The sequence below is a fragment of the Cervus canadensis genome, chromosome X, assembly GCF_019320065.1.
Source record: "Cervus canadensis isolate Bull #8, Minnesota chromosome X, ASM1932006v1, whole genome shotgun sequence".
NCBI lineage: Eukaryota > Metazoa > Chordata > Mammalia > Artiodactyla > Cervidae > Cervus > Cervus canadensis.
In genome coordinates this window covers 21010285-21035531 of record NC_057419.1, presented here as the reverse complement: position 1 = coordinate 21035531, position 25247 = coordinate 21010285, and the positions used below count along the sequence as shown (strand labels likewise).

Genomic DNA, 25247 nt, shown 5'->3' with positions numbered 1-25247 from the left:
TTGGCTTCCACCCACCTTCTGTTTGCTAGAACCCAGGCGTGGGCCGCACCGAACTGCAAGGGAGGCTGGGAAATGTAGTCCAGGCAGATGAAGAGATGGGTATGGCGAACAGCCCGGTCAGGCAGCCACAGATGACAAACTGTTGAGGGAAGGATGGGAATGAACCACTACCTGGGATGCGTTGAGTTGGGAAGACAGAGTTGTCCTTCAGGGGCCAGGAGTGGCTGGTGCAGGGGTAGTGGTGGATCAGGGAGCTGCCGCCGGGGCCGAAACAGGTCGGGGAGTTCTAGGCTCTGGTCAGAGGCGAGAAGACGCGCCCCCTTCTCCAGCCCCACCAGCTCCGACACGGGGCTCTCTCTTTCCGCCACCCCGCCCCTCCCTCTTCCCCCAGACTTGCCTCCCCTGCATTCAGCGTTGTCCACCATTCTCGGAAGGCTCTGTCCCTTTCGTTCCCTGGGGATTCACAGTGCAGTTTGTGGGGAAAGAAAACCAACAAACCGGTTCACACCAAGGTGGTACTGATCTGCTGAGGTTGCTGAGAAACCGAGTTGAGAAAATGAATGTGAAATACCTAGAGGGCGCCTGGCACATAAGAAATAAATGCTTAGTAAATAGGTTATTATTCTCATCCTTGCAAGTGTGTGTGTGTATGTGTGTGAGAGAGAGAGGAGGGGAGAGACAGAGTGCTAGGCAAGTCCCACAGATTAATCTACTCTCTTCCTCCCCATCTAATGGTCTCCTGACTGAATCATGGCCTTAGGGCCTGTGAAAACATCAGAATTGTTCTGGTTGAGTCGGCAGGCCTTTGGCACACAGGCTAATTGCCAAAGGGCACCTTTTAAGCCTCTTTGGAGGAGCCAGCCACCTCGGTAATGTTCACAGTACCCTGTCTCCCCCTCAGGCCCTCACCAGCCCTGGGCCCCAGGCCCCTCATCTTTCCTCTAGTGCCTTTCCTCCTGCTTTTGGACACCTCCCCTATCCCCCCCGCCCGGGTCCCCTCACCATTCCACTATCTCCGCTGAAATCCTGTCCCCATGGCAAGACCCAGTTCACAGGTCCCTTCTGGGAATAAAGGCTTAATGACTGGAACTTAGAGGTGCAGCAGGTGAGGACAAAGGAGAAGTATCATGGAGCCTGGTTTGGGCACCTGGAGTGTTTGAGGGACAACAGGTGGACTCATTCCTCCCAGCCCACCGTGGGGTGAGTGCACGTGTCTGTGAACACACACATTCCAGAACTCTTTCCCAAATGAATAGGAAATGACACCTGTTGTCTTCACCGTCAACTAGTCAGAGGTTACACGGCAGCTTCCGCTCCCCACCCAGCACCCTTGGCGTTGTTTATGCTGTATTACTTGCAGCCGTGATACAGTGAATTTCTGGAACTTCAAAAGACTCACTGACCCAAAGGTTCTGCAGAGTGCCTTGTGCTGCTCTTGAGAGAGCCGCCTCCAGGCAGAATTCCAAAAAGGAGGCTCCCCATTTAAAACAGAATTCCAGAAAGAAGGCTCCCCATTTAAAAGGCGAACACTTTCTGCCCCCCTCTTCCAGCGTTGTCTGCCTACTTCTTGGGTTGAGGTTACTATTATTATTATTTTTCGGCAGTGTGCAGCTGATGAAGTGAAGTTGTTTATTTATTGGTTTTCCATCCCTGTGTTTGAACACAAGATCACCAACAGAGAGACTCCCTCTGTGACTCATCCCAGCCGCACAAATATGATTAAAAGAACTTTCTCAAGGGCCCCAGTTATATTCTAGCAAAGGAACACATGAGCCGGGCTGACCACCTCTGGAACAGTTTGCTTTTGAAAAGAGAGCTGTCTCTGCCTTGTTGTGTCCCCAGTTCTTTATGAGATCTTTGGGCACACTTCTAGCAAGTTCCTCTGTGGCTTGGAGGTTGCTATCATAACGGAGTGTCTTTTTCACAGGGGTCATAGAAAATGCCACCAGTTGAGGAAACACCTGGTCAGAGTGGCTTGAATTGGTGACATTTGGGTCATCACATAATAAACACTAGAACTTTCCAGGGCATGATTGGTATAGCAGACATGGTTGATATCCTGTCCCCGTGTCCTCTCAGACTGACCTCTATATTCCAATGGCAGCTCACTGAAAATACCTGTGGTTTTTCCCTGAGGCTTTTTTTTTTTTTTAAGTCTCAGGAGTGCACTAGGCCCACGTGCTGGACCAGCTGGAAGTGCTAAGGAATTAGCACATCGTCCAGGAGCAGCCCTTGAGCTCTGATGCATGGATGGGAGTTGGTGAATAAATGCCCCAACTCCCAGGCAGGTGTTCTCCACTGTCTCCCAGCATTCCCTGTGCAGCTGAGCCTCAGTTGCCTGTGGTGGGAACTTACTTGATAAGTTGGCTTCCTGCCGTTCCAAGTCTCACTGCTTTACTTCTCTGCTGGTGTTTTCTAGATCTCCTCCCAAAGAAAGTCAAGCCAGTCTGTGCAGGAGCCCAAACTATGATAAGAAGCCAGTTGGGATCAACAAAACCCAACAGCTTCGCTGCTCCCCCACTTCTTACCATGTAGTTAGGGTTCCACCGTGGCTGTGGCATTGCAGTAGCATGTGTGCATGGGAGTGCAGTCCTTTGCGAGCCCCTGACCTTTGCATAGAAACCTCGTAACACAGAAACCAGATTTGGAAGGAGTAGCCACTTCAGGAACACGGCCCTGTAAGGACAATTCCAGATATTGCTAAAACCTCTGGACCTGGGAGCCACATACTCATGTGGTTCCTGGTGTATGAACAGCAAGTGTTTGTTGATTTGAGTCTCAAAGGATGATCCATAAAGGGGGAAGATCCCCTGGAGGAGGGCATGGCAACCCACTCGTCTTGCCTGGAGAATCCCATGGACAGAGGAGCCTGGCGGGCTACAGTCCTTGGGGTCAGAGAGTCAGACACGACTGAAGTGATTGAGCACACTTAGCACAGCATGAAGCAGTGAAGAACTGACTTGTATTTGCTTCTTCTCCTAGTTCTGAAGGCTTAAAGGTTGAGGTTATGTTCCATCCCCTTTTTGAACATCAGGTGCCTTTTAATGGAGCCAGAAAACTTAGTTGTAGTTATAGCCCCTTGTCTCTATGGAGGGATTCAAGATAAGAAGATTCCTCCCTTTGTTTGGTGTCTAAAGTCTCTCAATGAGAGTTTCATTTCTTTGTTCTTAACATTATCACCAACTGAATTAAGTTTATTATACCAATAGAGGAAATGTAATTCCTGAATCTATCCATCATAGACTTCATTGAGAATGAGTTTATCAGTTCCATTCTGGAAAACCCAATTTTGATACAGGAAACCCAATTCTGACTGCCCAAGGAGGGGTGAGAGGTAGGCAAAAACTATACGATGAGTACCAAAGGAAGATAAATCTATGTTGTTTTCTACAACTGACAAGTCACAAGTAAATGTGCTTGGTGGTTTTAAGAGCATAGGAGAAGCGTTTCCCAAATTTGGATCACCTTTTTCATGTGCCTCTGGTGGTGGTGAATGATTTCCTATTTTCCTGACCTCCTCTTTCTACTGGGAAACTCTACTCCTGCCTCTCCCTCCACCACGCGGCACAGCAACCAAGCTGTTGTAGCTCAACAGCAACCCCCTGTGGGCAACTGAATAAAGCTCATTCAGTATTTTTCTCAGCTTTTTCCTCAGTTTCTGTTCCAGCTGAGCAACCACTTTCTCATTTGCACGTGCACATACTTTTTTATCCCCAGCACCCCACTACATTTTTTCCTTCAACTCTCGCTCTGTTATCTAGAAAATTCCTCTGCTTTCTCTCTCCCTCTTGTCCTTACCCTCTTCCTCCCCTCTTTCACCCCTCCCTTGTTTTTGAGAAGATGCTCCTCATCTTGCAGCTAGGCAGGAGAGGAGAGTTATTTAGGCCTTTGTGTCTAGAATAAACAAAACAGTAGGATCTGAAGTGAAATTATGCATCATAACTAATCAGCGATAGCTTTGGAACCTTGCAAATTCAAGATATAAAAGGCTCTGGCCACCTCCCTCTTCTTTCTCCCCCAGCCTCTCAGCCTGAATGAGAAATAGATTTGTGTGTTTACTGAATTGTTTTCCCATTGTCTTTCATTTCCAGTCGTGCAACAGTGTTGTTTTTATTTTCACTGCAAATATTAATATTTCAGCAATGTTGGGGGTTAAGTGAGTTTTTTCGCCATCAAGTGTAACATTAATTCTATGGTAACTGCCTTCCCAGTTCCTAGCAATTGATTTTAAAATGAACCTTTGAACAAACAGGGTTTTAGCTCAGAAACTGAACATACAAACCCATTGGGAGCATTTGTCATGCTACTTAAGATGCTAAGAGGAACTATGGACCGTGGGTCTGATAATGAAGACAGTGATGCTGGTGACAAGATGACAGAATGATGGTGATGATATGACGACTGTGACAGGAGGATGATGATGCTGAAAACCATGATAATGGTGATGGCAGTGGTGACGATAGGGGTGATGATGATGTTAGCCATGTTTTCTTGAGCACTTTCTAAGTGCCAGGCCCTGTGCCAGGAGCTTTACACTGATTATTTCCTTTCATCCTTACAGACACCCCAGGTCTTCCCGCCCCCACCGCCCCTGATCCCAGGTCATTTTTAATCTCCATTTTGCACAGAGGGATACTGAAGCTTAAAACTAACCTGCCCAAAGTCACACAGCTAGCTAGGCAGAGCTGAAATTTGAACTAAGGTCTCTCTGAGTTCAAAGTTTGTACTTCTGACCTGTCTGGTGGAGGGGGCATGGGGAGCAGGGTGCAGTGCCCGGGGTGAGCCTGGCAGTGTTCATGTGGAGAGTTGGTGGGGATAAAGGGAAAATCTGAAGTCCAGGCCTTTGCACTTTGCAATTGTGCACCCCTTCCTTCCAGTGACCCCTCAGAGGGTCTATTTCTGGCACACTAGTCTCTGGAAAATGTCCTGCTAATGACACGGGATTATAAACAGTCCTTTTCCCAGAACAAAAATTTAACCTTTGTATCTCAACCTAATTAGAAGTATTTTCTCTTCCACAGGCAGGTTCCACACACCCCCCCACCCCACCCCATCTTTGTTCCTTACTTAGGAGGTTTCTTTATGGCCAGGAAAAATCTCCAAAAACCATAGCTTTTGGGGATGATAGACCCCGGCCTGAGATCTTGAACATGACCTGGGCTCCTGCACAAGATGGCACTCCGACACCAGCACCTGAGGTGTTCGAGTGGTGTGTGTCCAGCTGATGGCTACGGGGCCTTGGCCACGTGAGGGACAGACGCTCACTGGCTCTCACAGCCCATGTGCCCTGAGCATCCCCTGCCACCACCAACAGTTCTTCATGATTTTCTCCAGTGATTCTGAGGCATGCCTCTTCCCTTCCACTGTGGTCACCAACACTTGAGGTTGGCACTTCTTTCATCTTAGTTTCACGGGCAGCCCTCTCTGGACAGTGTTTCCTCGGGTCCTCGCACTGACATCCTTTTAGCGACTTACTTCTTTACCTCTGCAAGAACTGTGGGCCTTGAGGGAGCCTCGTTAGAAGCAGATTGCCCTGGGAGAGTAGTGAGTGGTTAATCCTCAGGGAATCGAGCCAAGAGAAAAGGCAATGAGCCTGTGGAGAAAGCAGCATCGGGGTAGATGACTAGGAGATGCATGCCTGGCACGCAGTAAAGGTGCTCGGTTTCTGAAAGAATAAATAAGTGAATGGACAGAAACCTAGTTCCCTGTTCCAGCCCTGCTGCCAGACCTGCAGCCCAAGGACCGCCATAGGTCCTTGGTGGGCAGGCTGGAGGTAGTTGGGGGGTCTAAAATGAGATCAGAAATGCCAAGACACCTGAAACTCTCCTGGAGCAGAAAGGAGCCAGGGCAACCCCATGGCACCCTCCACAGCCAGACCCCCAGATCCCACCTGTGCTCTGGCAGAACCCTCCCAGGCCCACTGATAGAAGATCAGGCCTGGCAGCTGCTGGCTCTGGTCATGAAGTGGTCTCTGCACTCTTCAGATTTATCCTGCTTTAGTATTTCAACCATAGTTTATTTCGTGATGCCCAGCCCTAAGCTGAGACCCTACACAGACCTCATTGTAGGCCCATTTGGCGCATCATGGGTTCCCTGCCAGTGCTGTGATGTCTTCACCCACAGACACTGCCCCACTCTGGGATGCTGAGGCCCAAGAGACACAAACCATGCTCTGACTGACGCTGAAGGGGTCTACTTACCTTTTCCCCTCCTTTTGGCCTTCCCTTTCAGCCTTCTGTTCTCCGCTGGCCAGCAGAGCTTGCCTCCTTTTTGTAACCATTCCTGGTCCTGGGGGCTTTGGAGTTGGGAGGATAGGGGATGGAGTCTTCTCAGTGGTCATGGGGGTGGCCCCAAGAGACCCTTCCATTCTGCCCTTCCCTCACCCCCTTGTGCACTTTCCTTCCTGGGCCCAATTCTCTTGAATGCCCACACCTCCCCTTCTTTCAGGGCCCGCTGCAATTCCTTCCCAGCAGGCAGCACTCGTGGGAGGCCTGAGTTAACATTCCACTCCCCCATGAGAGTGGGCAGTACCCTGTGTTACAGAGGAGGAATCTGAGTCCCAGGGACTTAAAAAGGCTTTACCACAGTCACAAAGAGCTTGTGTGTGTGTGTGCGTGTCCTGAATCTCATTTTCTATTTCAATTACTTCTCTATTAGGTGTCGCGGACTCAAGGATGTATTTCATCTCTTTTTTTTTCAGTCAAATTCCTCACCCATCAGATTATTTGACATTTGGTGATTGAATCAGACCATCTCACATACTTTAGTGTTTGATGCTGGGTCAGGGACACAGACATAGCAAGGGATCCCTTTGACTCACATCAAATGTGAACCCAAAGCAGTGGCTGAGGGACTGTGCTTCTGAAGGAGCAGGGGTCTGGGAGTCTTGAGTACCCCAGCCTCTAAGCCTCACTGAACCTCTGAACCTCAACTTCCTGCTGTACAAAATGGGAGGTGTGGCCTGGGCCAGTAACCCTAAGACCCTAAGACATGTTCAAGCAGGAGGGACGCTTGGAAGTCTCACTAGGCCTTGGAAGCTCTGTCTCTCCTGCTGAGTTGCAACTTCTTCATGCTTGCACTCCTGTCAGAAAAAGAAAAAAACTTGGACACCCCCTCAACACATAATGCATTGTTAAATTATATATGTCTTCCTGTATTTATTTATTATATATGCCATAAAATAGAAAAATGGGAATAAAAAGGATGAGATGGCAAAATGACCATAAGTAAGTTTTATTACAACTGAGCCCTGCTTCCCGGGAAGACCTGGGAGCTCCCTGGTGTCAGTGGCCAGTTTTTGATGCTCAGGCTCACTGCTTCCTCTGCCTGACTGGCCATCATCTCCGCCCCCCTCCTTTTTTTTTTTTTTTTTTACCAATATCACAACAGAGCTAAGATTTGCACTCTCTCCTCTCTGGCAGAACTCCCCACAACTGCTACCCACCTTCACAAAGGTGAGACTCTGTCATGAACTGCCTAACCACCACTGTTTTCATTAAGTAACACGTTGGGGAACGTGTTCCCAAAGGTAACCTAGGTGCTCATAGTCCTTTCAGAGGGCTGTGTAGATCTTTGCATGTAAAAGGCAATCAGCTGTAAGCCAGGGTGACTATTTTGCATTTTCTCTGTATTTTAGCCAATTTGGGAATACATTCATGTGGTAATTATGTTCACAGCTTCAGTAGAAAGGCCCTGTGCTGATGTTTAAAGCTCAGAAAATTTAATCACCGGGGCAAGTAATTGACAATTATTACACCCTGTGGGGAGAGCAAAACCATTTTTTAACCAGTTGGAATTACTTCTTAGATATTTAGTGCATATCAGGTCCTAAATGGTAAAACCATATCCATGTTGTAATAAAGAATGAAAATTAGGCTTTGCTCATTTCACTCATAGTAAGTGGTTGGTGGTTTTTACACAGAATTAAGTCGATCACTGACAGTGTAGTTTAAATTCTGGATTGAAAGCAGGAAATAGACACAGAATACAGGGTGCAGTTGGGAGGAGCGGGATATTTACACAGATCTCTGGGAAGTCAGTCTTGCAAGAGGGAGTGATGCCTCAGTGTTTTCTGGTGGGCAGGGGAACACAGAAAGACACTTTGAGAGCCAGGGTGGAAGTTGAGGGAATTTGAGGCTAGATGGCTTTAGGCTTCTCTGTGAAGTAAGAACCAAGTGAAAAGTGAAAGTGTTAGTCACTCAGTCCTGTCCAAATCTCGCTCAGTCCTGTCCAACTCTTTGCAACACCAGGGACTGTAACCCGCCAGGCTCCTCGGTCCATGGAATTCTCCAGGCAAGAATACTGGAGTGGGTTGCCATTCCCTTCGCCAGAGGATCTTCCTGACCCAGGGATCGAACCCAGGTCTCCCTCATTGCAGGCAGATTCTTTACCATGTGAGCCACCAGAGAAGCCCAAAGCAGCCACTGAGAAGCAAGAGCATTCACTCAGAACACGTTGGGCTGACCAGGTGCTTTATTCTCTGGCCTTTGGATTAAGGCTTTTCTGCACAGTGGAGTCACCTAGGGAATTTTTTAAAAATCCCAATGCCCCGGCTGTATCTGAGACTAGTTAAGTCAGAGTCTTGGTGGTGGAACCCAGGCATCGGTTTTTTTAAAGCTCCCAAGTGACTCTAATGTGTAGCCAACTCGGAGAAGAGGGCTGAGCCAGCACTTGTCAGACAGGAACATGCATAGGGGTCATCCCGGGAACTTGTGGAAATGCCACTCCCAGGATTCATGAGCAACAAGGACAAGAACGACCCCATTCTGACCTGAAAAATGGATGGCTGCCTACAGTCATCATAAAAACCAAAGCTGTCGATATTTTATAGCTGGAAAACATATCAGGATGTATTTTTAGAAAATGAATGTCTCAGAGGAATAGATTTATCCGGATAAAAAAATCTAGGTGATGCTGATTTCAGCAGCAGAGGAGGGCAGGTCACCACTTCAAGGTGGGGACCAGGGGACTCCAGAACTGCCGGCCCCAGAGCATCTGGCTCATTGAGACTGCCTCTCCTGAGGCTAGATAGTAAAGAATATGCCTGCAACACGGGAGACCTGGCTTCGATTCCTGGGTCGGAAGATCCCCTGGAGAAGGAACATGGCAACCCACTCCAGTATTCTTGCCTGGAGAATCCCATGGACGGAGGAGCCTGGTGGGCTACAGTCCACGGAGTCACAAAGAGTCGGACACTACTGAGCAGCTTCACTTGGATGTAGGTGAAAACACTGATTCTGTCGGAACACGGGATTGAAGCAAGGACCTTTAGATTTTCAGGCTAACGCTCTCCCAACGGAGCTATTCCGGCCCCCTAGCAAGCCCCGCCCTCAATGTGTATTGAGTCGTACGACTGTGCGACTAACATTTTCCTTCACTGGATATAGGACTCCTCCTGGGTGTAAGCTAAAACACTTGGTCTTTGAGAAAGCTCAGATCCCGAGGTTGCAAGAAGTGTGCCTTTCCTTGGGATGTAGATGAAAAGAATGGCTTTGCCGGAACCCGGGGTTGAACCGAGGGCCTTTAGATCTAGAGTCTAACACTCTCCCAACTGAGCTATTCCGGCTCCCTAGCAAGCCCCGCCCTCAATGAATATTAAACAGTTTCTCAGAGACCTCCTTGCTTCTTCATTGTAAGGGAACACTTGCAATGCCTGGTGGCTCAGATAGTAAAGAATATGCCTGCAATGCAGGAGACCTGGGTTCGATTCCTGAGTCAGGAAGATCCTTAGGAGAGAGGGAAATGGCAACCCACTCCAGTATTCTTGCCTGGAGAATTCCACGGACAGCAAAAACACTTGCTCTATGAGAGAGCTCATATCGCGAGGTTGCAAGAAGTGTGTCTTTCCTTGGGATAGACACAAAAACACCTGCATTGCCGGAAACCAGGATCGAACCGGGGACCTTTAAGATTTCCAGTCTAACACTCTTCTAACTAACTGAATTATTCTGGCTCTTGGCGAGCCGCCCCCCCTCCCCCACCCCGCTTCCCCGCCCCGGCAACGTATCTTAAAGAGTTTCTCAGAGGAGTCGCTGCTTCTTCATTGTAAGGGAACAATTGCAATGCCTGGTGGCTCAGATACTAAAATATATGTCTGCAATGCGGGACATGGGTTCAATTCCTGGGTCGGGAACATCCCCTGGCGAAGGGAATGGCAACCCACCCAAGTATTCTTGCCTGGAGAATTCCACAGAGAGGGAAAACACTTGCTCTATGAGAGAGCTCAGGTCGCGAGGTTGCAAGAATTGCACCTTTCCTTGGATGTAGATGAAAACAACATCTGCCAGAACCCGGGATCGAACCAGAGACCTTTAGATCTTCAGTCTAACGCTCTCCCAACTGAGCTATTCCGGCTGCCTAGTGAGCCCCAAGCTCAATGTATCTTAAACAGTTTCTCAGAGGCGTCCCTGCTTCATTGTAAGGGAACAATTGCAATGCCTGGTGGCTCAGATGGTAAAGAATATGCCCGCAGTGTGGGAGAGTTGGGTTCGACTCCTGGGTCGGAAGATCCCCTGGAGAAGGAACATGGCAACCCACTCCAGTATTCTTGCCTGGAGAATCCCATGGACGGAGGAGCCTGGTGGGCTACAGTCCACGGGGTCACAAAGAGTTGGACACTACTGAGCAGCTTCACTTGGATGTAGGTGAAAACACTGATTCTGTCGGAACACGGGATTGAAGCAAGGACCTTTAGATTTTCAGGCTAACGCTCTCCCAACGGAGCTATTCCGGCCCCCTAGCAAGCCCCGCCCTCAATGTGTATTGAGTCGTACGACTGTGCGACTAACATTTTCCTTCACTGGATATAGGACTCCTCCTGGGTGTAAGCTAAAACACTTGGTCTTTGAGAAAGCTCAGATCCCGAGGTTGCAAGAAGTGTGCCTTTCCTTGGGATGTAGACGAAAAGAGTGGCTTTGCCGGAACCCGGGGTTGAACCAAGGGCCTTTAGATCTAGAGTCTAACGCTCTCCCAACTGAGCTATTCCGGCTCCCTAGCAAGCCCCGCCCTCAATGAATATTAAACAGTTTCTCAGGGAAGTCCTTGCTTCTTCATTGTAAGGGAACAATTACAATGCCTAGTGGCTCAGATAGTAAAAAAAAATATGCCCGCAATGCGGGAGACCTGGGTTCGATTCCTGGGTCGGGAAGATCCTCAGAAGAGAGGGAAATGGCAACCCATTCCAGTATTCTTGCCTGGAGAATTCCACGGACAGCAAAAACACTTGCTCTATGAGAGAGCTCAGATTGCGAGGTTGTAGGAATTGCACTTTCCTTGGATGCAGATGAAAACAACGGCTCTGCCAGAACCCGGGATCGAACTGTTATGCCCGATGTCCGAATCCCCGAGCAGGAAGAGAGAAGGCTCCCAGACAATGAAACTCACAAAAAGGGAAGTTTATTGCTGACTCGAGTCAGGGCTCCTGCCGCATCCAACGCAGTGGTGCGGAGTCAGAGAGCCCCGAGCCCAAGCTGTTACACAAATTTATAGGGTGAGCACACGCCACTGGTAGTTGGTTTAAGCGGATTGGTTACAAGTTTGCAAAGCAATTTCATTGGTCAAAACTTTTGCACGCGCAGGACTTTACCGGGGGTTTCCGCCCCGTTCCTAATTTCCTAATTGGCAAACAGCAGTCAGTGTTAAGCGAAAGCTGATTGGTTGTATCCAGGTGGCCTGATAATCTTACCACCCAGAAGTAGAAAGGCCTACTCCTAATCTAAGCTGCCTGCCATGGCGTTACTTCTTCTCGCCTCACATTCCCCCCTGTCTGTTGTTCAAGTAGAGGAATCTTCCTCTTTTCCATCTTGGGCCACTAGCTGATATTGTTTCAACACCATAATCTGAATGGTGTTGAGGCGTTTTTTCACTAGTCGGTTTAAAATACATGGGCCAAATGTGAGTGTCAATAATAGCACTATAAGTGGACCCAGGAGCCCAGGAGGGTGGAAATTAAGGTAGTCAGCCAGGGGGAGTGTTGAAACCAAGACTCAAGCCATATCTGCTGGGCTTCCCGTTCTCTCTTTCGTTGCACCAGTCCCTCTCTCACTTTTGCCATAGATTCTCTTACCACTCTTGTATGGTCTGCATAGAAACAACATTCTTTTCCCAGAACCTCGCAGACCCTACCCTGTTGGAGAAAAATCAAGTCTAATCCTCTCTTATTCTGCAAGACCACCTCAGACAAGGAAGTCAAAGACTTCTCTAAGTGACTGATTGCATCTACAGTGGCTCGTAGGGAGGAAAGCCCTTGGCCTTGCAGAGATAGTGAAGCTTGGTTAAATTGAGGTACTTGGCCCTGGGGATTGCGCCACACTCGGGGCTACCAAATCTCTGTTTCCTACGTCCCATTCCCGGGGCCCATCACAAGAGGTTGCACAGCTCCAGCTCCTGCAATAATAGCTTTCCATGCCACCACAGGTTTTCCTGGGCACGCGAAGAACCCCTCTTGGCCGAGTTTTCTCCCGGTCCCCACGGCTCCCCATGTCCCGAATTGTGGGTATTTCCCCCGGGGTCCTTCCCCGGGGAAGATTCCCCTTAGGTCAAAGTAAAGGTCTGGCCACCAGGTGTTCGGAGGGTGGATTCCTGAGGTCTCATTGAGCAGCTCATGAGTCTGCCCGTCGCTGATCAGCAGGAGAATTAGGAGACCTCCTGGCGGACGAGTTTCAGTTTCAAAGGATTTGACGGGTGAGGACTCGCCTTCCATTCTGCTCGCGCTTTTTCCTGTTCTTCCGGTGTGGCTTGCCGCACATGATTGCAGTGAACCCAGGGTCCAATCCCGTCGACCTTGACAGCGGTAGGAGTGGTAAGGAGAACAACATAAGGGCCTTTCCATCTAGGTTCTAATACTTTAGATTGGTGCCGTTTTACCCAAACCCAATCACCTGGGCCAATATTATGTGAGGGGATGGCCCCCTTATTTTGACCCTCGTGTATCTCTCGAATCAATTTCCAAACATGGTTATGCACCTTACTTAATGCCATCAGAGTTTGCTGGAATTGTCCCAAAGTAGGGGGTGGCAGGCATTTTCCTTTGAAAATAGGACACACAGGAGGGGGTCTTCCATACAGAATCTCAAAAGGGGTAAGATTCAGCTTATAAGGGGTGTTACGCACCCAAAAGAGCGTGAAGGGAAGGTGGGTCACCCAGTCCCTGCCAGTCTCTATTGCCAACTTTGTCAAAGTTTCTTTTAGGGTCCGATTCATTCTGTCAACCTGTCCTGAGCTCTGGGGATTATATTCACAATGTAACTTCCTTTTCATCCCCAGAGCTTGGGCCAGCCCTTGTACAATCTGGCTCACAAAGGCAGGTCCGTTATCAGAGCCCATAGTCACTGGCAGCCCATACCTAGGCACTATCTCCTCTAAGATCTTTTTAGCAACCACTATTGCTGTCTCTCCCTTAGCGGGGAAGGCTTCCACCCACCCCGAGAAGGTATCTACCAGAACCAACAGATAGCGATACCTGTACTTGCCTGGCCTTAGCTCAGTGAAATCTATCTCCCAGTATTGCCCTGGCTTTTCCCCTCGGTGCCTCGTTCCCGTGTGCTGCTTCTTCCCTCCCCTCATTAGCTGGCACACTTTGCAGGCCTGAATTATCTCTCGTACAGTTGCATTTTGTCGAGGGAACCTCAGGCAGGCCGTCTGGAGAAGTGTTAGGGTCTTTTTTTCTCCCAAGTGTGTAGTTGTATGCAGGTGTTCACACAGGTGACGACCCAGGATGGCAGGCAATATCAGGTTGTTGTTTTGATCTCTGTACCATCCATCTTTGTCATCCTTCTGGAGGGTGGTATCCTCGTTGATCCATGCGAGATCAGGGAGGGAATATTCGGGAACTGGTGGCAAGGTCCCCATACCAGGAGGTGGAAGTCCCACGGCTAATACGGGGCAGCGTAGTCCCGGCTAGCCGCTTCTCGAGCGGCTGCATCAGCGGCACGATTGCCCCATGCCTTAGGGTCTTCTCCTTTCTGGTGACCAGGGACATGTACTATTTCTACTGCCCAGGGCAGCTGGACAGCTTCCAGGAGCCTGCAAATCTCGGGCAAATTTTTAACCTCCTTTCCCTCAGCTGTCCGAAATCCCCTTTCTTGGTATATTGGACCTTGAATGTGGGCAGTGCTGAAAGCATATCGGCTGTCAGTAAAAATGGTAACTCTCTTCCCTTTGGCTAGCTCCAGAGCCTGTATTAGGGCAATCAATTCTGCTTTTTGCACAGAAGTGTTTGGGGGAAGTGTCTCAGCCCATATCGTCTGTCTCCCGCTTTCCTTTGCCCATCTTTTACACAGCTGCTCCCATCGGTGAACCATACTAGCTCACTGTTGTCTAGGGGTACATCAGTTAAGTCTTTTCGTGCCGCCAGGGCCTCAGCCAGTATCTCGCTGCAATCATGGAGAGGGCGGTCTTTCTCTGGGCTGGGTAGGAGCGTGGCCAGATTCAGGAAGCAAGGGGTCTGAAAACGCACCCATGGGGCATCAAGCAGCAAGGCCTGGTAATGTGTCAAGCGGGCATTGGAGATCCACTTACCCAGTGGCTGCTTCAAAACCCCTTCAATGGCATGGGGGGTGTAAACCAAGAGTTGCTGTCCATACGTCAACTTGTCAGTGTCGCAGACAAGGAGGGCAGTGGCTGCGATGATGCGAAGGCAAGGGGGCCACCCAGCGGCCACCGGGTCTAATCGCTTCGAAAGGTATGCCACCAGCTGCTTCCACGGTCCCCATTGTTGCGTCAAGACCCCCTTTCCTATTCCTTGCTTTTCATCTACAAACAGCTGGAATGGCTTATTTGGGTTAGGCAGGGCAAGGGCTGGGGCTTCTAGTAGGGCCCGTCTGAGTGTCTGGAAAGCCTGTTTCATTGGCTCAGTCCAAGTCCAGTTTGGGTTCTCTTTACTTCCCTCATACAAGGGCCGGGCCTTCTCAGCAAACCCCATGATCCACAGTCTGCAATATCCAACAGTCCCCAGAAACTCTCTCACCTGGCGGGGGGTCTTGGACTCTGGTATCTGCAATATTGTTTCCTTCATGGCCTGGGTTAGCCACCTTTGCCCCTGCCTGATCTTATACCCCAAATAGGTGACCTCTTGCCGGGCTATTTGCACCTTCTTTGCGCTAGCGCGATACCCCAAGGTGCCTAGGGTCTGTAAGACGTCCCCGGTGGCACGGCTGCATGCCTCCTCGGTGGTTCCAGCCAACATAAGGTCGTCTACATATTGTAGCAGAATGACCTCTGGGTGGCAAGTCCGATATTCATAGAGGTCCTCACTCAGAGCCTCATTAAACAAGGTAGGGGAGTTCTTGAACCCCTGTGGGAGGCGGGTCCAAGTTAATTGTATTACCAGTTGGCCTTCCCCCTCGGTCCACTCAAAGGCAAATATCTCCTGGCTCTGGGCCGCCAGGGGTAGGCTGAAAAAGGCATCTTTCAAGTCCAACACAGTGTACCAAGTGTACTCAGGCAGCAAACTGCTCAGGAGGGTATACGGGTTAGGGACAGTGGGGTGTATATCACTCACCCGTTTGTTGACTTCTCGCAGGTCTTGGACAGGTCTGTAATCTGTCCCCCCTGGCTTCTTCACCGGCAGTAAGGGGGTGTTCCAAGGGGATTGGCACTGCTTGAGAATTCCGGCATCCATGAGACGTCAAATGTGGGGAGTGATTGATCCTCCACCGAGCTTCCTGGCTCATGGGGTACTGTCTCACCTTCACAGGAGTTGCCTCGGTCTTTAGCTCGATGACGACTGGATGTCTCTGTTTGGCCAGTCCCATCCCTGCTGTTTCAGCCCAGGCCAACGGGTATTTATGGACCCATGGTTGTACATCTGGTGCTATGGTCTCTGAGGGCTTAGGCACAAAAAGTCTGTATTCATCTCTTAAGGCTAGGGATAAGACACGTATCGGCGGCTGTCCAAGTCCATCCGTGACTGTCATTCTCCCAGGGTCAAAATGAATCTGAGCATTAACTTTAGTCAACAAGTCTCTTCCAAGTAGAGGGGCTGGGCATTCTGGTATCACCAAAAACGAATGGGACACCTGGTGGGTCCCCAGATCTACTTTTCGTTCTGTGATCCAATAATATCTTTTTGTCCCCGTGGCTCCTTGCACCAAGCTGGTTTTCTTAGACATTGGTCCCAGTTTTTGATTTAAAACAGAGTGTTGGGCACCAGTATCTACCATGAAGCCAACGAGTTTCCCTTCCATATGTATGGTTACCCAGGACTCGGGGAGGGGTGCCGAGTCTTGACTCCCCCAGTCACTGTCTTCCCCCCCATGTAGAACTTGAGTTCTAGGGGAGATTTTCTCTCTCTGGGTCGTTCCTCTCCTTGGGTCCCTCTTAGGGCACTCGTTTTTCCAGTGCCCCTGTTCTTTGCAGTAGGCGCACTGATCTTTCTTTAGGGCCTGCCTTTTTGGTTTCTCTTTTTCTCTCATCCGGGGGTCTCGAGGTTCCCTCAATTCTGTTCCGGCCTTTATCCCTGCAAAAAGAATCTGGGCTATCTCCCTCTGGTTCTTCCGGTTTTCCCTCGCTCTATGTTCTCTATCTTCCTTCCTGATCCTCTCAGCTAATTCCCTTTCCTCCCGTCGAATTCATTCTTCCCTTTCTTCTGGGGTCTCCCTATTATTAAATACCTTTTCAGCTGCTTTCAGTAAATCCTGTATCATCTGTTCTCCCAATCCCTCTATCTTTTGTAATTTCTTCCTAATATCTGGGGCTGCCTGATTTACAAATGCTAACAAAACTGCAGCGCATGACTCCTCAGCCTGGGGGTCCACAGGTGTATATTGCCTGAAAGCTTCCATCAGCCTCTCTAGGAAGGCTGCCAGGCTCTCAGTGGGCTCTTGCCTTACTAAATTTACCTTTGCCAAATTTGTCAGCTTTCTTGCTGTGGCCCTCAGGCCTGCCATCAGAGTCTGGCGGTACACTCAAAGACGCTCCCTACCTTCTGCTCGCTCAAAATCCCAGTTAGGCCACAACAGAGGAAACCCCTCATGCACGAGATGAGGCTGGGCGGTTGGCCTCCCGTCGGCCCCCAGGACCCGTTTCCACGCCTCTGCCAGAACTCGCTCCCGTTCTTCTGTGGTGAAGAGCACCTGCAACAGCTGCTGACAGTCGTCCCAGGTGGGGTTGTGAGTGAACAAAATGGAATCTAAGAGGTCAATGAGGCCTTGGGGTTTCTCTGAGAAAGGAGGGTTTGAGGTCTTCCAATTGTACAGGTCACTTGTGGAAAAGGGCCACTCTGCAGCCAAAAAATGGTCAGTCATGAGGGAAAGTGGGGTAGATTCCCCCTGACCCATGGTCAAAGAATAAATGGTAGGGAAGAGAGAGGGAGAGAGGAAGTCACTGAGAACGACCACCAAAAATCCTACCAGGAGTGGTGGCGGCCAAGAGGTTAGGCTTATGGTATGCTTTTGGAACTGTTTATATGCCTGTGTCGTTGCACGGAAGTTTTCTTGCTGGGGGCGGGCACCCTAGGGGTTTATAGCCCGTTCCGTGACCCCCTTATCCTCTCACGGGAGTCTTCAAGTGGCAGGCGCCCTAATGGCCTTTAAGTGCCTGACCCACGCCCACACAAAGAATTTAGGCCACGTCCTCAGTTAAGGATGTTAAAGGAGAGTTTCACCCTGTCGGGCTCTAGTTACTGAGGCTCACTTATTGTAGGGCCTTCAGAGTCTGCCAGAGTGTAGCCCTGGCCGGGACTCATCAATTGCCCCCACAACCATTCGCCTGTTCACTGAAACTCCTGAAAAGAGTAGGAGTTGAAGGCAGATCAGAGAAGAAGGGGAGAAGGAAGAGAATGATGCACCAGAAGAGAACGAGACCAGAGACAATGCCGGCACACACACAAACACGGAGAGCGGAAGAGAAACACACGGACAGACAAGCGTCGGCTGACAACACAGCGCTGGGTTTTTGCGCCCCCTGAGTTTTCCTCCACTGCTCACCAGACGGGATCAGGAGAGAAACTCTCCTTCCCGCAGACCCAGCTGCCTTCCAGTGCACTCGCTGGCCTCAGTCTTGCGCCGGCTGGAATGTCCAGTCCGTTCCCAACCCTCTATAGAAAGCTTTCTCCTGTGCCAGATACCTTCCTGCTTCACAGCAGGGCCTTGGATTTACACTGGAATTTCCTGTCCTGCCTGAGCACTGGTGTTATTATCTATCCTTCCCCTCTGTCCTGGAAGTGTTCTCTTTCCCCAGTCAAGGGATCCCGGACAAGCCCCCAAATGTTATGCCCGATGTCCGAATCCCTGAGCAGGAAGAGAGAAGGCTCCCAGACAATGCAACTCGCAAAAAGGGAAGTTTATTGCTGACTCGAGTCAGGGCTCCTGCCGCATCCAACGCAGTGGTGCGGAGTCAGAGAGCCCCGAGCCCAAGCTGTTACACAAATTTATAGGGTGAGCACACGCCATTGGTAGTTGGTTTAAGCGGATTGGTTACAAGTTTGCAAAGCAATTTCATTGGTCAAAACTTTTGCACGCGCAGGACTTTACCGGGGGTTTCCGCCCCGTTCCTAATTTCCTAATTGGCAAACAGCAGTCAGTGTTAAGCGAAAGCTGATTGGTTGTATCCAGGTGGCCTGATAATCTTACCACCCAGAAGTAGGAAGGCCTACTCCTAATCTAAGCTGCCTACCATGGCGTTACTTCTGCTCGCCTCACAGAACCAGGGACCTTTACATTTTCAATCTAACGCTCTCCCAAATGAGCTATTCCGGCTGCCTAGAGAGCCCCGCCCTCGATGTATCTTAAACAGTTTCTCAGAGGCGTCCCTGCTTCATGGTAAGGGAACACTTGCAATGCCTGGTGGCTCAGATAGTAAAGAATATGCCCGCAATGCAGGAGACCTGGGTTCGATTCCTGGGTCAGGAAGATCCTTAGGAGAGAGGGAAATGGCAACCCATTCCAGTATGCTTGACTGGAGAATTCCACGGACAGTGAAAACACTTGCTCTATGAGAGAGCTCATATCGTGAGGTTGCAAGAAGTGTGCCTTTCCTTGGGATGGACACAAAAGCACCTGCTTTGCCGGAAACCGGGATCGAACCGGAGACCTTTAAGATTTCCAGTCTAACACTCTTCTAACTAACTGAATTATTCTGACTCCTGGCGAGCCGCCCCTCTCACCCCACCCCGCTGAGCAACATATCTTAAGGAGTTTCTCAGAGGAGTCGCTGCTTCTTCATTGTAAGGGAACAATTGCAATGCCTGGTGGCTCAGATAGTAAAGAATTTGGCCACAATGTGGGAGAATTGGGTTCGATTCCTGGGTTGGGAAGATCCTCAGGAGAAAGGGAAATGTCAACCCACTCCTGTATTCTTGCCTTGAGAATCCCATGGACGGAGGAGCCTGGTGGGCTACAGTCCACGGGGTCACAAAGAGTCGGACACTACTGAGCAGCTTCACTTGGATGTAGATGATAACACTGATTCTGTCGGAACACGGGATTGAAGCAAGGACCTTTAGATTTTCAGGCTAACGCTCTCCCAACGGAGCTATTCCGGCCCCCTAGCAAGCCCCGCCCTCAATGTGTATTGAGTCGTACGACTGTGCGACTAACATTTTCCTTCACTGGATATAGGACTCCTCCTGGGTGTAAGCTAAAACACTTGGTCTTTGAGAAAGCTCAGATCCCGAGGTTGCAAGAAGTGTGCCTTTCCTTGGGATGTAGACGAAAAGAGTGGCTTTGCCGGAACCTGGGGTCGAACCAAGGGCCTTTAGATCTAGAGTCTAGCACTCTCCCAACTGAGCTATTCCGGCTCCCTAGCAAGCCCCGCCCTCAATGAATATTAAACAGTTTCTCAGAGACCTCCTTGCTTCTTCATTGTAAGGGAACACTTGCAATGCCTGATGGCTCAGATTGTAAAGAATATGCCCGCAGTGCAGGAGACCTGGGTTCGATTCCGGGTTCAGGAAGATCCTCAGGAGAGAGGGAAATGGCAACCCACTCCAGTATTCTTGACTGGAGAATTCCACGGACAGCGAAAACACTTGCTCTATGAGAGAGCTCATATCGCGAGGTTGCAAGAAGTGTGCCTTTCCTTGGAATGAACACAAAAACACCTGCTTTTCTGGAAAGCGGGATCGAACCAGGGACCTTTAAGATTTCCAGTCTAACACTCTTCTAACTAACTGAATTATTCTGGCTCTTGGCGAGCCACGCCCCCCCCCACCTCCCCCGCAAGGTATCATAAAGTGTTTCTCAGACGAGTCGCTGCTTCTTCATGGTAAGGGAACAATTGCAATGCCTGGTGGCTCAGATACTAAAATATATGTCTGCAATGCGGGAGACATGGGTTCGATTCCTGGGTCGGGAACATCCCCTGGCGAAGGGAATGGCAACCCACCCAAGTATTCTTGCCTGGAGAATTCCACAGAGAGGGAAAACACTTGCTCTATGAGAGAGCTCAGATCGCGAGGTTGCAAGAATTGCACCTTTCCTTGGATGTAGATGAAAACAACATCTGCCAGAACCCGGGATCGAACCAGGGACCTTTAGATCTTCAGTCTAACGCTCTCCCAACTGAGCTATTCCGGCTGCCTAGTGAGCCCCAAGCTCAATGTATCTTAAACAGTTTCTCAGAGGCGTCCCTGCTTCATTGTAAGGGAACAATTGCAATGCCTGGTGGCTCAGATAGTAAAGAATATGCCCGCAGTGTGGGAGAGTTGGGTTCGACTCCTGGGTCGGAAGATCCCCTGGAGAAGGAACATGGCAACCCACTCCAGTATTCTTGCCTGGAGAATCCCATGGACGGAGGAGCCTGGTGGGCTACAGTCCACGGGGTCACAAAGAGTCGGACACTACTGAGCAGCTTCACTTGGATGTAGGTGAAAACACTGATTCTGTCGGAACACGGGATTGAAGCAAGGACCTTTAGATTTTCAGGCTAACGCTCTCCCAACGGAGCTATTCCGGCCCCCTAGCAAGCCCCGCCCTCAATGTGTATTGAGTCGTACGACTGTGCGACTAACATTTTCCTTCACTGGATATAGGACTCCTCCTGGGTGTAAGCTAAAACACTTGGTCTTTGAGAAAGCTCAGATCCCGAGGTTGCAAGAAGTGTGCCTTTCCTTGGGATGTAGACGAAAAGAGTGGCTTTGCCGGAACTCGGGGTCGAACCGAGGGCCTTTAGATCTAGAGTCTAACGCTCTCCCAACTGAGCTATTCCGGCTGCCTAGAGAACTCCACCCTGGATTTATCTTAAACAGTTTCTCAGAGACGTCCTTGCTTCTTGATTTTAAGGCAACGATTGCAATGCCTGGTGGCTCAGATAGTAAAGAATATGCCCGCAGTGCAGGAGACCTGGGTTCGATTCCTGGGTCAGGAAGATCCTAGGAGAGAGGGAAATGGCAACCCACTCCAGTGTTCTTGACTGGAAAATTCCGCGGACAGCGAAAACACTTGCTCTATGAGAGAGCTCATATCGCGAGGTTGCAAGAAGTGTGCCTTTCCTTGGGATGAACTCAAAAACACCTGCTTTGCTGGAAAGTGGGATCGAACCGGGGACCTTTAAGATTTCCAGTCTAACACTCTTCTAACAATTATTCTGGCTCCTGGCGAGCTGCCCCCACACCCCCGCCCCTGCAACGTATCTTAAAGAGTTTCTCAGAGGAGTCGCTGCTTCTTCATGGTAAGGGAACAATTGCAATGCCTGGTGGCTCAGGTAGTAAAAAGTATACCCGCAGTGCGGGAGACATGGGTTCAATTCCTGTGTCGGGAAGATCCCCTGGCGAAAGGAATGGGAACCCATCCGAGTATTCTTGCCTGGAGAATTCCCGGGACAGCGAAAACACTTGCTCTATGAGAGAGCTCAGATCGCAAGGTAGTAAAGAATATGCCTGCAATGTGTGAGACCTGGGTTCGATTCCTGGGTCGGGAAGATCCTCAGGAGAGAGGGAAATGGCAACCCACTCCAGTATTCTTGCCTGGAGAATTCCGTGGGCAGAGGGAACCTGGTCAACTATGGTCCATGGAGTCACAGAGTCGGACACGACTGTGGGACTAAGGTTTTCTTTTACTGGAATTAGGACTCCTCCTGGATGTAAGCTAAAACAGGTCTTTGAGAGAGGTCCTATCACGAGTTTGCAAGAAGTGTGCCTTTCCTTTGGATGGACACAAAAACACCTGCTTTGCCGGAAACTGGGATCGAACCGGGAACCTTTAAGATTTCCAGTCTAACACTCTTCTAACTGAATTATTCTGGCTCCTGGCGAGCCCCCCTCCCTGCCGCCACCCCCACCCACCTGCCCTGCCCCAAGATTCTTAAAAGAGTTTCTCAGAGGAGTCTCTGCTTCTTCATTGTAAGGAAACAATTGCAGTGCCTGGTGGCTCAGATAGTAAAAAGTATGCCCACAATGCGGGAGACATGGGTTCAATTCCTGTGTCGGGAAGATCCCCTGGTGAAGGGAATGGCAACCCACACCAGTATTCTTGCCTGGAGAATTCCATGGACAGCGAAAACACTTGCTCAGATCACGAGGTTGCAAGAATTGCACCTTTCCTTGGATGTAGATGAAAACAACAGCTCTGCCAGAACCCGGGATCGAACCAGGGACCTTTAGATCTTCAGTCTAACGCTCTCCCAACTGAGCTATTCCGGCTGCCTAGTGAGCCCCGCCCTCAATGTATCTTAAACAGTTTCTCAGAGACGTCCCTGCTTCATTGTAAGGGAACAATTGCAATGCCTGGTGGCGCAGATAGTAAAGAATATGCCCACAGTGTGGGCGACCTGGGTTCGATTCCTTGGTTGGGAAGATCCTCAGGAGAGAGGCAAATGGCAACCCACTCCCGTATTCTTGCCTGGAGAATTCCACGCCTTCCTGTGACCTCACTCCAGTGGCTCCGGGATCCTCACAGGGTTCCAAAGCAGGCAGTGGTCCCCAGCTTGATTCCTGCGAGGTAACCCTGCCCACCAGACCCAGAAACCTAGGCCTCAAACCTCTCCTCGGGGTGCTTAGCTTTGTGGTTGGCTCGGTAGTCACTTCTGTGGTGAAAACGCTCTCAGTTCACAACATGAAATCAAGATGCTCTCCAGAAGGTGATACAGGGCTCCCTGGCATGCTCCCAGGGGATCATTTAGGATGTAGCTGAGGGTATTAGGTTATTTGAGTGTGTGAGCGTGTGTGTGTGTGTGTGTGTGTGTGTGTGTGTGTGTGTGTGTGTGTAGAGAGAGAGAGAGAGAGAGAGATGGAGAGAGAGATTAGGTGTTAAATGCCCACAACAAGGAAATAGATGCACCTATAACCTAGAGAATAGTCTGAGTGGTCAAGTGTTTTCACCTTTGAAATTAAGCCATAGTTGAATCCTTATCATAAAAATGTCAGTCTGTATGGAAGCCCGTAGGGTAAATTGAGTCCTCTGTGCAATGCTCTGGAAGCGGAAGCCTGAGAGGCAGGCCTGGCTTGCAGGCCACCCAGTGGGGTGCAGATGCAGGGCGGGTCACTTACTGACTGCCGGGAGTTGGGCCCCAGGTCAGCTTCTTCCCAAATGTAACTGCTTATGAGAGAAACGGCACATGTGCCGCTTTGCCTTGGTCTTCTTTTTCTGTGTGCATCAGAGAAACACAGGACCCTAGGACGAATCCATTCACTGGTCACCCCGATGGACTCTTCACTGTCCATGAAAGTGCTTTTGCATTGCCTGCCTCATCATCATCAGAGTCTCTGCCTGGCCAGCAAGAGGGTTGGCTACCACGTTCCCCTCCATGGGGCCTATGGGCCCAACCCTCTGTTCTTAGGACAATGCAAGTGTGTGACCTCTGTGATAACTGGCCTCTGATGAGTGGTAATCAGAATTTCTGGGTCACGGTCTCCTCATCAATAAGAAGGGTTGAGAAGAGGATAGTGGTGTGAGGTTTCATGCCCTGCCAGCCTTGACCTGCCCTGATTCTATAAATGTGACAAGAGCCTGGCTACAAGAACACCAGGCTGTGAAAGGCCTATGTGTGGCAGTCTGAGAGCAGGTTGGAAAAAAGAATTTCCAGACATGGGGAAAAAAATGAAAGGAGAATAGACTTTATTAGAAGGGGAGACACTGTTAGAAGAGTGGGCCAGCTCAAGGGAGAGCTGCCACTTTCATGGGCATGCGGCCAATCTTATAGCCTTAGGACAAAGAAAATTCCTATAGCAATAGGTGGTGATAGGTCATTGTTCGGGGGTCCTTCAGTGCCCACTTTGACTAACATGGAGAATGGAGACAGGAGCTGGCCAGTTAGGAAAGGATGGCCCGTGAGAGACAAGATGGCTCCTGACAGTGGTTGCCATGGAGCTTCTGGATTTATTGCTCTATGACCTCAGTATAGGGCTCCACAGCCTAGACACTTACTGATGCTCTCCCTCATTCTGAAAGGATTCGGGGAACACCTGCTGTTCATCAGTTATGGGTATAAAGATGAGCAAAGGAGAAGCTGTTTCTCTTGCTGGCCGTGAGGGGGAAGGGGAGGACTAGACAAGGGAAGGCGGGAACTCGGTGGGGTTGGGGGAGGCAGAGACTTCGGAGTGTGACGGGTGAGCAGGAGTCGGCTGCATGAAGGTCAAGGCCCAAGGGGGCGCCAAGCTGAGGGCAGAGCCCAGGGACAACGCCCCTGTGGTGTGTACTTAGATCTTCGTGATAGTTAGGCAGGGGGTTCAGGTGGCAATTCTGTGACCCCACAGGTCTCTGAGCCCAACTACTGCCCCACTTACCTAGCTGCCCTCTGCCCTGAGCCTTCTCCCCAGAGTCTCTGGCTGCCGGGCACACAGGCTACACCCGGGTGGGCCCCAGCCCCCTGCCTTCCAGCCCCAGCAACTGGCCGTGGGCCAAGAAAGCAAGGGTCTCCAGCAACCGCAGGTCCACAGGGCCCAGTTCCCCTCCCGTTACACCCCCATCCCATGCCCCCAGGGGTAATAGTGCAGGCTGGATGGCTGACCTCATTTAAATTCATTTGCAAAGAATACCTTAAAATACACAAACAAAGCGTTCCCTGCCTCCTCGGCTGGAGCACACTTGGGCAGCCCCTCTGGCTTCCTGGCTTGTTCTCAGAGACAGAGACTTGCCCTCTGAACCCTCATCTCTTGACCTGGTTATCCTCAGGACATCACTGAGGCTTCCAGCAGCAGCTTCTACAACGGGGTCACCCACTGAGGCCCCCCAGAGTCGGGGCGCCTGCTGGCAGGGTGAACAAGGGAAGGGAGAGCAGAGAGTAAGAGGGGAAGAGCCCCCTGGGAGGTGTGTGTGATAAAGGCAGGGTAGCCCTGGGCCCTGCATGGTACTGGAGGGGAGCCGCTGCCCAGC

General features: G+C 50.3%; 1 protein-coding gene and 3 non-coding genes across 5 annotated transcripts in view; 1 reads left to right on the top strand and 3 right to left on the bottom strand.

Annotated features, from left to right (window-relative positions):
• RAI2 (retinoic acid induced 2) overlaps positions 1 to 25247 on the top strand; it is a 79221-nt gene that overhangs the window by 48908 nt on the left and 5066 nt on the right. The window lies entirely within an intron of this gene.
• On the bottom strand, positions 10281 to 10353 carry TRNAF-GAA. Its single transcript has one exon. It is a non-coding gene; the product is annotated as a tRNA-Phe (tRNA).
• TRNAF-GAA lies at positions 20441 to 20513 on the bottom strand. Its single transcript has one exon. It is a non-coding gene; the product is annotated as a tRNA-Phe (tRNA).
• On the bottom strand, positions 22504 to 22576 carry TRNAF-GAA. Its single transcript has one exon. It is a non-coding gene; the product is annotated as a tRNA-Phe (tRNA).